Genomic DNA, 12,995 nt, shown 5'->3' on the forward strand with positions numbered 1-12,995 from the left:
CTCCCTCTCCTCTCCATCTCCCCATGTCCTCCATTATTTGTTATTTGTTATATATTATTTGTTATTTGTTATATATTTGTTATTTGTTATATATTATTTGTTATGCTCCACAAATAAGTGAGACCATATGATACTTGACTCTCTCTGCTTGACTTATTTCGCTCAGCATAATTTCTTCCAGTCCCGTCCATGTTGCTACAAAGTTGGGTATTCGTCCTTTCTGATGGAGGCATAATACTCCATTGTGTATATGGACCACATCTTCCTTATCCATTCATCCATTGAAGGGCATCTTGGTTCTTTCCACAGTTTGGCGACCTTAGCCATTGCTGCAATAAACATTGGGGTACAGATGGCCCTTCTTTTCACTACATCTGTATCTTTGGGGTAAATACCCAGCAGTGCAATTGCAGGGTCATAGGGAAGCTCTATTCTTAATTTCCTCAGGAGTCTCCACACTGTTCTCCAAAGTGGCTGCACTAACTTGCATTCCCACCAACAGTGTAAGAGGGTTCCCCTTTCTCCACATCCTCTCCAACACACGTTGTTTCCTGTCTTGCTAATATTGGCCATTCTAACTGGTGTTAGGTGGTATCTCAATGTGGTTTTAATTTGAATCTCCCTGATGGCTAGTGATGATGAACATTTTTTCATGTGTCTGATAGCCATTTGTATGTCTTCGTTGGAGAAGTGTCTGTTCATATCTTCTGCCCATTTTTTGATATGATTATCTGTTTTGTGTGTGTTGAGTTTGAGAAGTTCTTTATAGATCCTGGATATCAACCTTTTGTCTGTACTGTCATTTGCAAATATCTTCTCCCATTCCGTGGGTTGCCTCTTTGTTTTGTTGACTGAAGCTTTTGATCTTGATGAAGTCCCAAAAGTTCATTTTTGCTTTTGTTTCCTTGGCCTTTGGAGACATATTTTGAAAGAAGTTGCTGTGGCTGATATCGAAGAGGTTACTGCCTATGTTCTCCTCTAGGATTCAGATAGATTCCTGTCTCACGTTGAGGTCTTTTATCCATTTCGAGCTTATCTTTGTGTACGGTGTAAGAGAATGGTCGAGTTTCATTCTTCTACATATCGCTGTCCAGTTTTCCCAGCACCATTTATTGAAGAGACTGTCTTTTTTCCATTGGATATTTTTTCCTGTTTTGTTGAAGATTATTTGACCATAGAGTTGAGGGTCCATATCTGGGCTCTCCATTCTGTTCCACTGGTCTATGTGTCTGTTTTTATGCCAGTACCACGCTGTCTTGGTGATCACAGCTTTGTAGTAAAGCTTGAAATCGGGTAACGTGATGCCGCCAGTTTTGTTTTTGTTTTTCAACATTTCCTTAGCAATTCGGGGTCTCTTCTGACTCCATACAAATTTTAGGATTATTTGCTCCAGCTCTTTGAAAAACATCGGTGGAATTTTGATCAGAATGGCATTAAAAGTGTAGATTGCTCTAGGCAGTATAAACATTTTAACAATGTTTATTCTTCCAATCCAAGAGCATGGAACAGTCTTCCATCTTTTTGTGTCTTCTTCATTTTCTTTCATGAGTGTTCTGTAGTTCCTCAAGTACAGGTCCTTTACTACTTTGGTTAGGTTTATGCCCAGGTATCTTATGGTTCTTGGTGCTATAGTAAATGGAATCAATTCTCTAATTTCCCTTTCTGTATTTTCATTGTTAGTGTATAAGAAAGCCACTGATTTCTGTACATTGACTTTGTATCCTGCCACGTTACTGAATTGCTGTATGAGTTCTAGTAGTTTGGGGGTGGAGTCTTTGGGGTTTTCCATATAAAGAATCATGTCATCTGCGAAGAGAGAGAGTTTGACTTCTTCCTTGCCAGTTTGGATACCTTTTATTTCTCTTTGTTGTCTGATTGCCGTTGCTAGAACTTCTAATACTATGTTGAACAAGAGTGGTGAGAGTGGGCATCCTTGTCGTGTTCCTGATCTCAACGGGAAGGCTGTAAGCTTTTTCCAATTGAGGATGATATTTGCTGTGGGTCTTTCATAGATAGATTTTATGAGGTTCAGGAATGTTCCCTCTATCCCTATACTTTGAAGCGTTTTCATCAGGAACGGATGCTGGATTTTGTCAAATGCTTTTGCTGCATCAATTGAGAGGACCATGTGGTTCTTCTCTCTTCTCTTATTGATGTGTTCTATCACACTGATTGATTTGCGAATGTTGAACCAAGCTTGCAACCCAGGGATGAATCCCACCTGGTCATGGTGGATAATCTTTTGAATGTGCTGCTGGATCCTGTTTGCTAGGATCTTGTTGAGAATCTTTGCATCCATATTCATCAGTGATATTGGTCTGAAATTCTCCTTTTTGGTAGGGTCTTTGCCTGGTTTTGGGATCAGGGTAATGCTGGCTTCATAAAAAGAGTCTGGAAGTTTTCCTTCTGCTTCAATTTTTTGGAACAGCTTCAGGAGAATTGGTGTTATTTCTTCTTTGAAAGTTTGGTAGAATTCCCCAGGGAATCCGTCATGTCCTGGGCTCTTGTTTTTTGGGAGGTTTTTGATCACTGCTTCAATCTCATTACTAGATATCGGTCTATTCATGTTGTCAATTTCTTCCTGGTTCAATTTTGGGAGTTTGTAGCTTTCCAGGAATGCATCCATTTCATCTAGGTTGCTTAGCTTATTGGCATATAACTGTTGGTAATAATTTCTGATGATTGTTTCTATTTCCTTGGTGTGAGTGGTGATCTCTCCCTTTTCATTCATAATTTTATTAATTTGGGCTTTCTCTCTTTTCTTTTGGATTAGTGTGGCCAATGGTTTATCGATCTTATTGATTCTTTCAAAAAACCAGCTTCTAGTTTCATTGATAGGTTCTACTGTATCTCTCGTTTCTACCTCATTGATCTCTGCTCTAATCTTGATTATTTCCCTTCTTGCATGTGGAGTTGGTTTGATTTGTTGTTGATTCTCCAGTTCTTTAAGGTGTAGAGACAGCTGGTGTATTCTGGATTTTTCAATGTTTTTCAGGGAGGCTTGGATGGCTATGTATTTCCCCCTTAGAACCGCCTTTGCTGTATCCCATAGGTTTTGGACCTATGGGTCTCATTGGTTTCCATGAATTGTTTAAGTTCATCTTTGATCTCCTGGTTGATCCAAGCATTCTTAAGCAAGGTGATCTTTAGCTTCCAGGTGTTTGAGTTCCTTCTGAACTTTTCCTTGTGATTGAGCTCCAGTTTCAAAGCATTGTGATTGGAGAATATGCAGGGAATAATGTCAGTCTTTTGGTATCAGTTGAGTCCTGCTTTGTGACCCAGTATGTGGTCTATTCTGGAGAAGGTTCCATGTGCACTTGAGAAGAATGAGTATTCTGTTGTTTTAGGGTGGAATGTTTTGTATATGTCTATGAGGTCCATCTGGTCCAATGTTTCATTCAATGCTCTTATTTCTTTATTAATTTTCTGCTTCGATGATCTGTCTATTTCTGAGAGAGGTGTATTAAGATCTCCTACTATTATTGTATTCATATCAATATGGCTCTTTATCTTGATTAATAGTTTTCTTATGTAATTGGGTGCTCCCATATTGGGTGCATAGATATTCACAATTGTTAGATCGTCTTGGCAGATAGTACCTTTAAGAATTATGTAGTGTCCTTCTGTATCTCTGACTACAGTCTTTAGTTTAAAATCTAATTTATCTGATATGAGAATTGCTACTCCGGCCTTCTTTTGAGGCCCATTGGCATGAAAGATGCTTCTCCATCCCTTCACTTTCAGTCTGGGTGTATCCTTAGGTTCAAAATGGGTCTCTTGTAGACAACATATGGATGGGTCCTGTCGTTTTATCCAGTCTGCAACCCTGTGTCATTTTATGGGCGCATTTAGGCCATTCACATTGAGAGTGATTATTGAGAGATAGGTTTTTATTGACATCGTGTTGCCTTTGAAGTCTTTCTGTCTATAGATTGTTTCTATATTTCTGTTCAATGATATTCTTAGGATTTTTTCTCTTTTATAGGACCCCCCTTAATATTTCCTGCAGTGTCGGCTTGGTGGTTGCATAGTCTTTTAAGCCTTGCCGGTCTTGGAAACTCTTTATCTCTCCATCCATTTTAAATGTCAGTCTTGCTGGATAGAGTATTCTTGGTTGCATGTTCTTCTCATTTAGTACTCTGAATATATTTTGCCAGCCCTTCCTGGCTTTCCAGGTCTCTGTGGAAAGTTCTGACGTTATTCTAATGGGCTTTCCTCTGTATGTAAGAAGCTTCTTTGTCCTAGCTGCTTTTAAGAGGGTCTCTCTTGAAACATAATTCCCCATTCTAACTATAAGGTGCCGTGAGGACTTTCGAGAATCTAAAATCTTGGGAGGAAATCTTTCTGCCTCTAGTACATGAACGTTGTTTCCATTCGTGAGATTGGGAAAATTTTCATAGACAACTTCTTCCACTATATCTTCTAGACTTCTTTCTTTTTCTTCCCCTTCAGGGATTCCAATAATTCTGATGTTGGAACATTTCATGGCATCGTTTATTTCCCTGATTCTGTTTTCGTGGCTTCTGAGCTGTTTGTTCCAGGCTTCCTCCTGATCCTTTCTCTCTATCTGTTTGTCCTCCAGATCACTAATTATATCTTCTGTCTCAGTTACCCTAGCTTTTAGAGAATTTAGATTGGATTGCAACTCATTGAGAGCATTTTGAACATCATCCCTGGTGGCTTTCAGTTCTGCCCTAACATTGTGAACATCATCCCTGGTGGCTTTCAGTTCTGCCCCAATCAATTCTCTTTGGTCATCCATGGCTTTCTCCAACCTAGCTATTGCCTGGATAATTGTTAGTCTGAATTCCTTTTCTGACATATTGTCTATGTCGATAGCCATTAGCTCTGTTGCAGAAGGCCCATCCTCTGTATTTTTCTTCTGTTGGGTATTCCTCCTCCTAGTCATTTTGGTAAGAGATGACTAAACAGATGCAGCTGGACTTATCGATTGTGGTGCAGTCAATGTGCACCCTGGAACGCTTCTGTGCAATCAGGACTCCCCACCCAAATGAGAGAAAAAAGAAAAGAAAAAGAAATAGAGAAGAAGAAAGAAAAAAAAGGGGAATGAAAAAAGGAAAAAAAGAGAGAGAGAGAGATAGGGAAAAAAGGGAAGATAAAAGAGAAGGCTCGGCCCAAATGGGCCACAAGGTAAGATTTGTGGAGTATACAAACAAAAACAGACAGACAAAAAGAGTGATAAAATTATATGACAAGAGAAAAAAATATGTATATATAAGCAAAAAAAAGGGAAGAACCTCATCAGAAAGAACCCCAAGTATAAGATTTATATATTATCAGGACAAACACAAATTCACAGAAACACTGACAGAAGGAAAAATTGGGAGAGTGGTTATAGATTCTCAGTGTGGGTGAGGAAGGTTATTTTGATTCTTCCTGAAGGTATCTTGATGTTTTTGTTAAGGGACTCAACTTTCCTAAGTTACAGGGGGATTAGAAACTGGTTTGCCTATAGGGGTAGCATTGATTGGGGAAAGGGGATTACCTTGAAGTTTAACTCTATATGTATAGTAGAAAATAAAAATTAAAAAAGAATAAACTAGACTAAACTAAGTTAAAATTAAAAAAGAATTAAAAAAATAGAAAAACAAAAGAAAAACACGAGTGTATGTATCAAAAAGTTCAGGTTAGAAGGTTATTAAAGAATTTGATGTACTGAACATCTCAGTGTGATGGTAAATAGGTTAAAAAATTATCTGTATGTATAAAAAAAAAGAACCAGAATAGTGGTAAAGAGTTAAAAATAAAAGTTGTATTTATGAAGTAGTGGTGGTTGTTCTCTTGTAGTCTTTTTTTTTTTTTCTTCCTTCCTGGTTGGTTTTCTGAGGGAGGGGCCTGCCACGTGGGTTTTCAGACAATGATGTTCCCTGAGTTAGGTCCTCCCGCTCCCCTCAAGGGGGTGAGCTCTCTTTTTTTCAGGAAACTGTTTTTTTCAGCCTTTTGTTCTCTGGGGGTTTTTATGTTCTTTCATCTGCTTTCTCTCGCCTTGACAGCTTTTGATGGTTTTTGGAGGTTTAGAGGAGAGCAAACAGCACCCCAACCTCCCTCTCAGAGAGAAGCCTCAGACTGTTTTGCAAAAGCTGCTGGCAGAGTCGGTTCTGAGTCACTGTCCCTGGGGATGCAGGAGCTCCTTGTTGTACCCAAAACCAGGGCAGCGGTGGCTGTCTAGGCAGCTCCAGACCGCCAGAGAGGTTCCGAGCAGAGATCGCACACTGAGATTTTCCCGCTGTCCCGGGCTAGCGCCTATGAGCACCTATCCCAAGGGAGGGTGTGGGACGAGCACGTTTCAGGATTGCCGTCTGGCCAGGCTCCCAGCCCCTCACGGGAGCCAGACCCTACTCATTCTCAGGTGCGCTGGCATTCAGGTGCACTGGCGGCTCAGGGACGGAGACCTGATTTCTCCGCTGCACTCTCTCTGGCTCCGCGCCAGGGGAGGCTGTCCTGGGTCCAGGGACTTAGGTCCCTGACCCTAACCGCCCTAGTTTCCACTATTACCCCCCGCGATCCTTTGCTGTTTGCTTTTTGAGTGCTTTCAACCAGACTCCAAGTTAATGCTGGTCCCCAGACACAGAGCACTCTCGTGTTGGGGTGTTACTTTCCAATGGGTCACCTCTGGTGGCTCCCTCCCCCTTTTGTTTATCTTCCGATATCAGTTGGATGCTCCCAGTCTGCTTTACCTGCCACTGGCGTCTTCTGCTCCAGTAGAGATCCAGACGTGTATAATTCTGATCTCAGGCTGATTTCATGGGTGGTCGGAGTTCTTTGGTAGGTAATCAGCTCACTTTAGGGTACAGGTTGAAATGGTGCCTCCTCCTACTTCCCCGCCATCTTGACTCCCCACAGTAATTCTTTTTTTTAATCTCTTTTGGCTTCCAATAAAGTAGGAATTTCTCTTTCCTGACTTTAATGTCATATTTTTAGGTTGGGGTCCAAAGGGAAGAAGAGATTCTCTAGTTTCAGGGGAGAGTGCTTTAGGCTAAGGCCGGATTTTTCCTAGTTTGGAGAAAGTCACCCAGGCAGAAAGGGATTACTGTTTTTTTTAAGTTTTAGTTATTTAAGTAATCTCTACACCTAATGTGGCACTCAAACTCACAACCCTGAGATCAAGAGTCACATGATCCACCAACTGAGCCAGCCAGGCACCCCTCTACAAGTAAGTCTTAAGGTAAGTTAGTTGGACAATAGAGAATTACATAAAGTAAAACATAAACATTCATTTTATCCCCCACCCTTTCCCTTTTCTCTCTTGAGAATGACTTTTTTTTCCTATAAATTTATACATATAAATACACTTTTTACATAGATAAGAATAATTTTCACTTTCCCTTACTCTCAGAATCCTTTCCACTCGATTCCTCTTTGCCCACAAATATTAAGCTGTGGCCTCCTGAATAAAAATTCTCTCTGTGGCTGCATCTAAATGTGCCCCCCGCCAACCACCTCAATCTTAATGTTCAACCTCCCCTAGGAGGGATCTTGGGTTTCTTTAACCCCATCTCACAGCATCCTTTAGTCATACCTGTGACTCTCCAGGGCCTTCATCCTCGAAGAAATACATAACAATGGTGCCATCTGCATGAGCAGAGAATTCCTTTCCCAGAGGAACTAAAAAAGTGAGTGAATTAAAAGGAAGAGGAAGAGGAAGAAAGAGATTACTCTGTCTCACCAAGAAATCCCGCTTCTGTGTCAAACATTACCCTACCTGGCCTCCCTGCTACCACTCCTCCCCATCTTCCATATTATAGTCTCCCAGTCCCGACATCCCCATCGCTTCTTCCTATGTCTCCAAGCTTGGGATACTGCTCTTCCGTACTATTCTGTTGTCAGTGATACCACGTAAGAATCTGTCCCATAGATGGTAGATGATTTATTAGTTTTAGTGTTTGCTAAACGAACCTGAAAATGGGAAAATGGATACAAGTCTGGTTAGGCTCCTTTCAATCCCACCCAGATCCTAAGGAAAGAAAAAGAAATAACAAAAAACTGGTCCTTCTTTTTTCTCCCCCAATATATAACTTGACCCTAAGGAAACATTTAAGCGTATTTCTCTCTCCAGAACCATTATCCCCACCCACAACCTCTCTTGTGTTTCTCTTCCTTCTTTACCTTCCCTTCAGCCAGTCCAAAAACAATGATGTGCTCTGCTGGCCACTGCAGACAAGTGACAGCACTCTGTAAGGAGGAAATCATGAAAAGGATAACCCTGTCCATGTAGCCCAACGCATTTATAACAAACTGAACCCCCCACACGTGCCACCACCCCAGTTGCCTACAGCAGAGAAGAGGACACAGCCGGGCTCAAGGAGGAAAGCAAGGAGGATGGGCAGCCACGCAGCACCATCCTCCATCCTCTCAGTTGGAAAGGTCAGATTGACAAGTTTTAAAAATGCAACTTCTGGTTACATTTACAAGTAGATATATTGATATATGTTTGCTCATCCAAATCTCCCAGAGACAGGTCTGAACTTTACCGTCTGGATGAATTTCTTACAGATGACTTTCTTGTCACCCCTGCCACATAAAAGGAGGAAAAACACATTAAAAACACTTTCATAAATAAAGTGCCACACGTGATGCTGGGGGAAGGGAAGAAAGACCAGGCACGTTCCCTGCTCCCCCTAATGTTTCCTACCGTTCCATAGGAGCCTTGGAAGGAGGCATAAAATGAAGCCGGAGCAGTGTTAGAACAATAACAAAGATGCTGTGTCACCAAGGGCTCCCATCACAGGTTCTCATGCTGACCTTAGGCTGATCCCACCAGGGATGGGATCTCACAACACATGAGGCAGGCACAGATAGGGAAGCAGCAACAGACTCGCGAAGGCCTTTGCTCTCCATGTCCTAGCCTGGACAATCACCTTCTCTACTCCCCTTTCCCCTTTCAGTTCTGCCCTAACATAGTGAACATCATCCCTTGTGGCTTTCACTTCTGCCCTAATCAATTTCATTTGGTCATCCATGGCTTTCTCCATCCTAGCTATTGACTGGATAATTGTTAGCCTGAATTCCTTTTCTGACATATTGTCTATGTCGATAGCCATTAGCTCTGTTGCAGAAGGCCCATCCTCTGTATTTTTCTTCTGTTGGGTATTCCTCCTCCTAGTCATTTTGGTAAGAGATGACTGAACAGATGCAGCTGGATGTATCGATTGTGGTGCAGTCAAGGCGCACCCTGGAACACTTCTGTGCAATCAGGACTCCCCACCCAAATGAGAGAAAAAAGAAAAGAAAAAGAAATAGAGAAGAAAGAAAAAAAAAGAAAAGAAAAGAGAGAGAGAGGGAGGGAAAAAAGGGAAGATAAAAAAGAAGGGCCATCTGTACCCCAATGTTTATTGCAGCAATGGCTACGGTCGCCAAACTGTGGAAAGAACCAAGATGCCCTTCAACGGATGAATGGATAAGGAAGATGTGGTCCATATACACAATGGAGTATTATGCCTCCATCAGAAAGGATGAATACCCAACTTTTGTAGCAACATGGACGGGACTGGAAGAGATTATGCTGAGTGAAATAAGTCAAGCAGAGAGAGTCAAGTATCATATGGTCTCACTTATTTGTGGAGCATAACAAATAACATGGAGGACATGGGGAGATGGAGAGGAGAGGGAGTTGAGGGAAACTGGAAGGGGAGATGAACCATGAGAGAGTATGGACTCTGAAAAACAACCAGAGGGTTTTGAAGGGGCGGGGGTGTGGGAGGTTGAGGAACAAGGTGGAGGGTAATAGGGATGGCACGTACTGCATGGAGCACTGGGTGTGATGCCAAAACAATGAACACTGTTATGCTGTAAATAAACAAATAAAAAAAAATTTAAAAAAAAAGAAGGCTCAGCCCAAATGGGGCCCAAGGTAAGATTTATGAAGTATATAAGCAAAAACAGACAAACAAAAAAGACTGATAAAAGTATATGAAAAGAGAAAAAAAATATATATATATGTATATATATATACATATATATATATAAAATTTTAAAAAAAAAGGAAGAACCTCATCAGAAAGAACACCAAATATAAGATTTATATACTATCAGGACAAACACAAATACACAGAAACACTGGCAGAAGGAAAAGATGGGAGAGCGGTTATAAATTCTCAGTGTGGGCGAGGAAGGTTATTTTGATTCTTCCTGGATGTATCTTGATGTTTTTGTTAAGGGATTCAACTTTCCTAAGATAAAGGGGGATTAAAAATTGGCTTGCCTATAGGGGTAGCATTGATTGGGGAAAGGGGATTACCTTGAAGTTTAACTCTATATGTATATTAGAACATAAAAATTAAAAAAGAACAAACTAGACTAAACTTAATTAAAATTAAAAAATAGAAAAGCAAAAGAAAAACACGGGTGTATGTATCAAAAAGTCAGGTTAGAAGGTTATTAACGAATTTGATGTAGTAGACATCTCACTGTGATTGTAAATAGGTTAAAAAATTATGTATATGTAAAAAAAAAAAAGAACCTGAATAGTAGTAAAGAGTTAAAAATAAAGGTTGTATTTATGGGGGAGGAGTCAAGATGGCGGAGAAGTAGCAGGCTGAGACTACATCAGGTAGCAGGAGATCAGCTAGATAGCTTATCTAAACATTGCAAACACCTACAAATACAATGGGAGATTGAAGAGAAGAAGAACAGCAATTCTAGAAACAGAAAATCAACCATTTCTGAAAGGTAGGACTGGTGGAGAAGCAAATCCAAAACAATGGGAAGATAGACCAGGGGGTAGGGGCTGGCTCCCGGCAAGCAGCGGAGCAATGGAGCACAAAATCAGGACTTTTAAAAGTCTGTTCCACTGAGAGACATTGCTCCAGAGGCTAAACCAGGGTGAAGACCACTCGTGGTCAGTGTGGCCCCAGGTTCCTCAGGGTCACAGAAGGATCGGGGGTGTCGGAGTGTCACAGAGCTTGCAGGAATTAGAACGGGGAAGCCGGCTACAGAGACAGAGCTGAGGACTGAGCTCTCTGCTCAGGGTTACCTTGAACCGGTCGCAGGCTGGGTGAGCTCGGAGCACGGCTGGAGGCCGGGGATACGGGAGTGATTAGGTGCTGTTCTCTGGGGGCGCACTGAGGAGTGGGGCCCCGGGCTCTCGGCTCCTCCTGGCCAGAGACTGGAAAGCTGCCATTTTCATTCCCATCCTCCAGAACACTACGGAAAGCGTTCAGGGAACAAAAGTTCCAGAAAGCGAACTAGAGCAGATTACTTTGTCCGCCCCCGGTAAGGGTGGTGCAATTCCGCCTCAGGCAAAGACACTTGAGAGTCACTACAACAGGCTCCTTCCGCAGAAGATCAACCAAAAAATCCAGCGAGAATGAATTTCATCTACCAAGGAAAGCAGGTTCAATACCTAGGACAGCAGAGGTATTCCAGAGGAGGAGAAAGCAAAGCAAGGAGCTCATGGCTTTCTCCCCATGATTCTTTACTCTTGCGGTTAAATCATTTTTTTTCAATTTTCTTTGTTTCTGTTTTCTTCTGCTAATTTTTTTTAAACTTTTACCCTTTTCCTTTTTAACGTTTTTTTATCTTGTTTATCTAATATATATATTTTTTCTTTCTTTTTTATATTTTTTCTTTATTTATTTTCTTTTTTTAATCTTTTTCTTTTTTCTGAACCTTATTTTATCCCCTTCCACTCCCCATGATTTGGGGTCTCTTCTGATTTGGTTAAAGCTCATTTTTCTGGGGTCTTTGCCACCCTTTTAGTATTTTATTTGCTCCTTCATATACTCTTATCTGGACAAAATGACAAGGCAGAAAAATTCACCACATAAAAAAGAAAAAGAGGCAGTACCGAAGAATAGGGACCTAATCAACCCAGACATTGCTAATATGTCAGATCTAGAGTTCAGAATCATGATTCTGAAGGTTCTAGCCGGCCTCGAAAAAGGCATAGAAGATATTAGAGAAACCCTCACAGGAGATATATAAACCCTTTCTGGAGGAAAAAAAAGAACTAAAATCTAACCAAGTTGAAATCAAATAAGCTATTAATGAGGTGCAATAAAAAATGGAGGCTCTCAGGGCGCCTGGGTGGCTCAATGGGTTAAGCCGCTGCCTTCAGCTCAAGTCACGATCTCAGGGTCCTGGGATCGAGTCCTACATCGGGCTCTCTGCTCAGCAGAAGCCCGCTTCCCTCTCTCTCTCTGCCTGCCTGCCTCTCTATCTACTTGTGATCTCTCTCTGTCAAATAAATAGATAAAATCTTTTAAAAAAAAATGGAGGCTCTCACTGCTAGGATAAATGAGGCAGAAGAAAGAATTAGTGATCTAAGAAGACCAAATGAAAGAGAATAAAGAAGCTGAGCAAAAGTGGGACAAACAGCTACTAGACCATGAGGGGAGAATTCGAGAGGTAAGTGACACCATAGGATGAAACAACATTAGAATAATGGGGATTCCAGAAGAAGAAGAAAGAGAGAGGGGAGCAGAAGGTATATTGAAGAGAATTATTGGAGAGAATTTCCCTAATATGGCAAACGGAACAAGCATCAAAATTCTGGAGGTGCAGAGAACCCCCCTCAAAATCAACAAGAATAGGCCCACACCCCATCACCTACTAGTAAAATTTACAAGTCTTAATGACAAAGAGAAAATCCTGAAAGCAGCCCGGGAAAAGAAGTCTGTAACATACAATGGTAAAAATATTAGATTGGCAGCAGACTTATCCACAGAGACTTGGCAGGCCAGAAAGAGCTGGTATGATATATTCAGAGCACTAAACGAGAAAAACATGCAGCCAAGAATACTCTATCCAGCTAGGCTATCATTGAAAATAGAAGGAGAGATAAGAAGCTTCCGGGACAAACAAAAACTGAAAGAATTTGCAAACACCAAACCAGCTCTACAGGAAATATTGAAAGGGGTCCTCTAAGCAAAGAGAGAGCCTAAAAGTAGTAGATCAGAAAGGTACAGAGACAATATACAGTAACAGTCACCTTACAGGCTAATAATGGCACTAAATTCATATCTCTCAAGAGTTAC

The 12,995-nt window shown here is 41.2% G+C and overlaps 1 long non-coding RNA gene across 1 annotated transcript; it reads right to left on the bottom strand.

Moving 5' to 3' along the window:
- Window positions 1-7,839: 7,839 nt before the first annotated feature.
- LOC123927199 lies at window positions 7,840-8,533 on the bottom strand. The gene is made up of 3 exons (XR_006815387.1): window positions 8,493-8,533; window positions 8,128-8,193; window positions 7,840-7,917 (listed from the first exon to the last, which is right to left on the bottom strand). It is a non-coding gene; the product is annotated as an uncharacterized LOC123927199 (long non-coding RNA).
- Window positions 8,534-12,995: the final 4,462 nt, after the last annotated feature.

This window comes from Meles meles, chromosome 16, assembly GCF_922984935.1.
Source record: "Meles meles chromosome 16, mMelMel3.1 paternal haplotype, whole genome shotgun sequence".
Lineage (NCBI taxonomy): Eukaryota > Metazoa > Chordata > Mammalia > Carnivora > Mustelidae > Meles > Meles meles.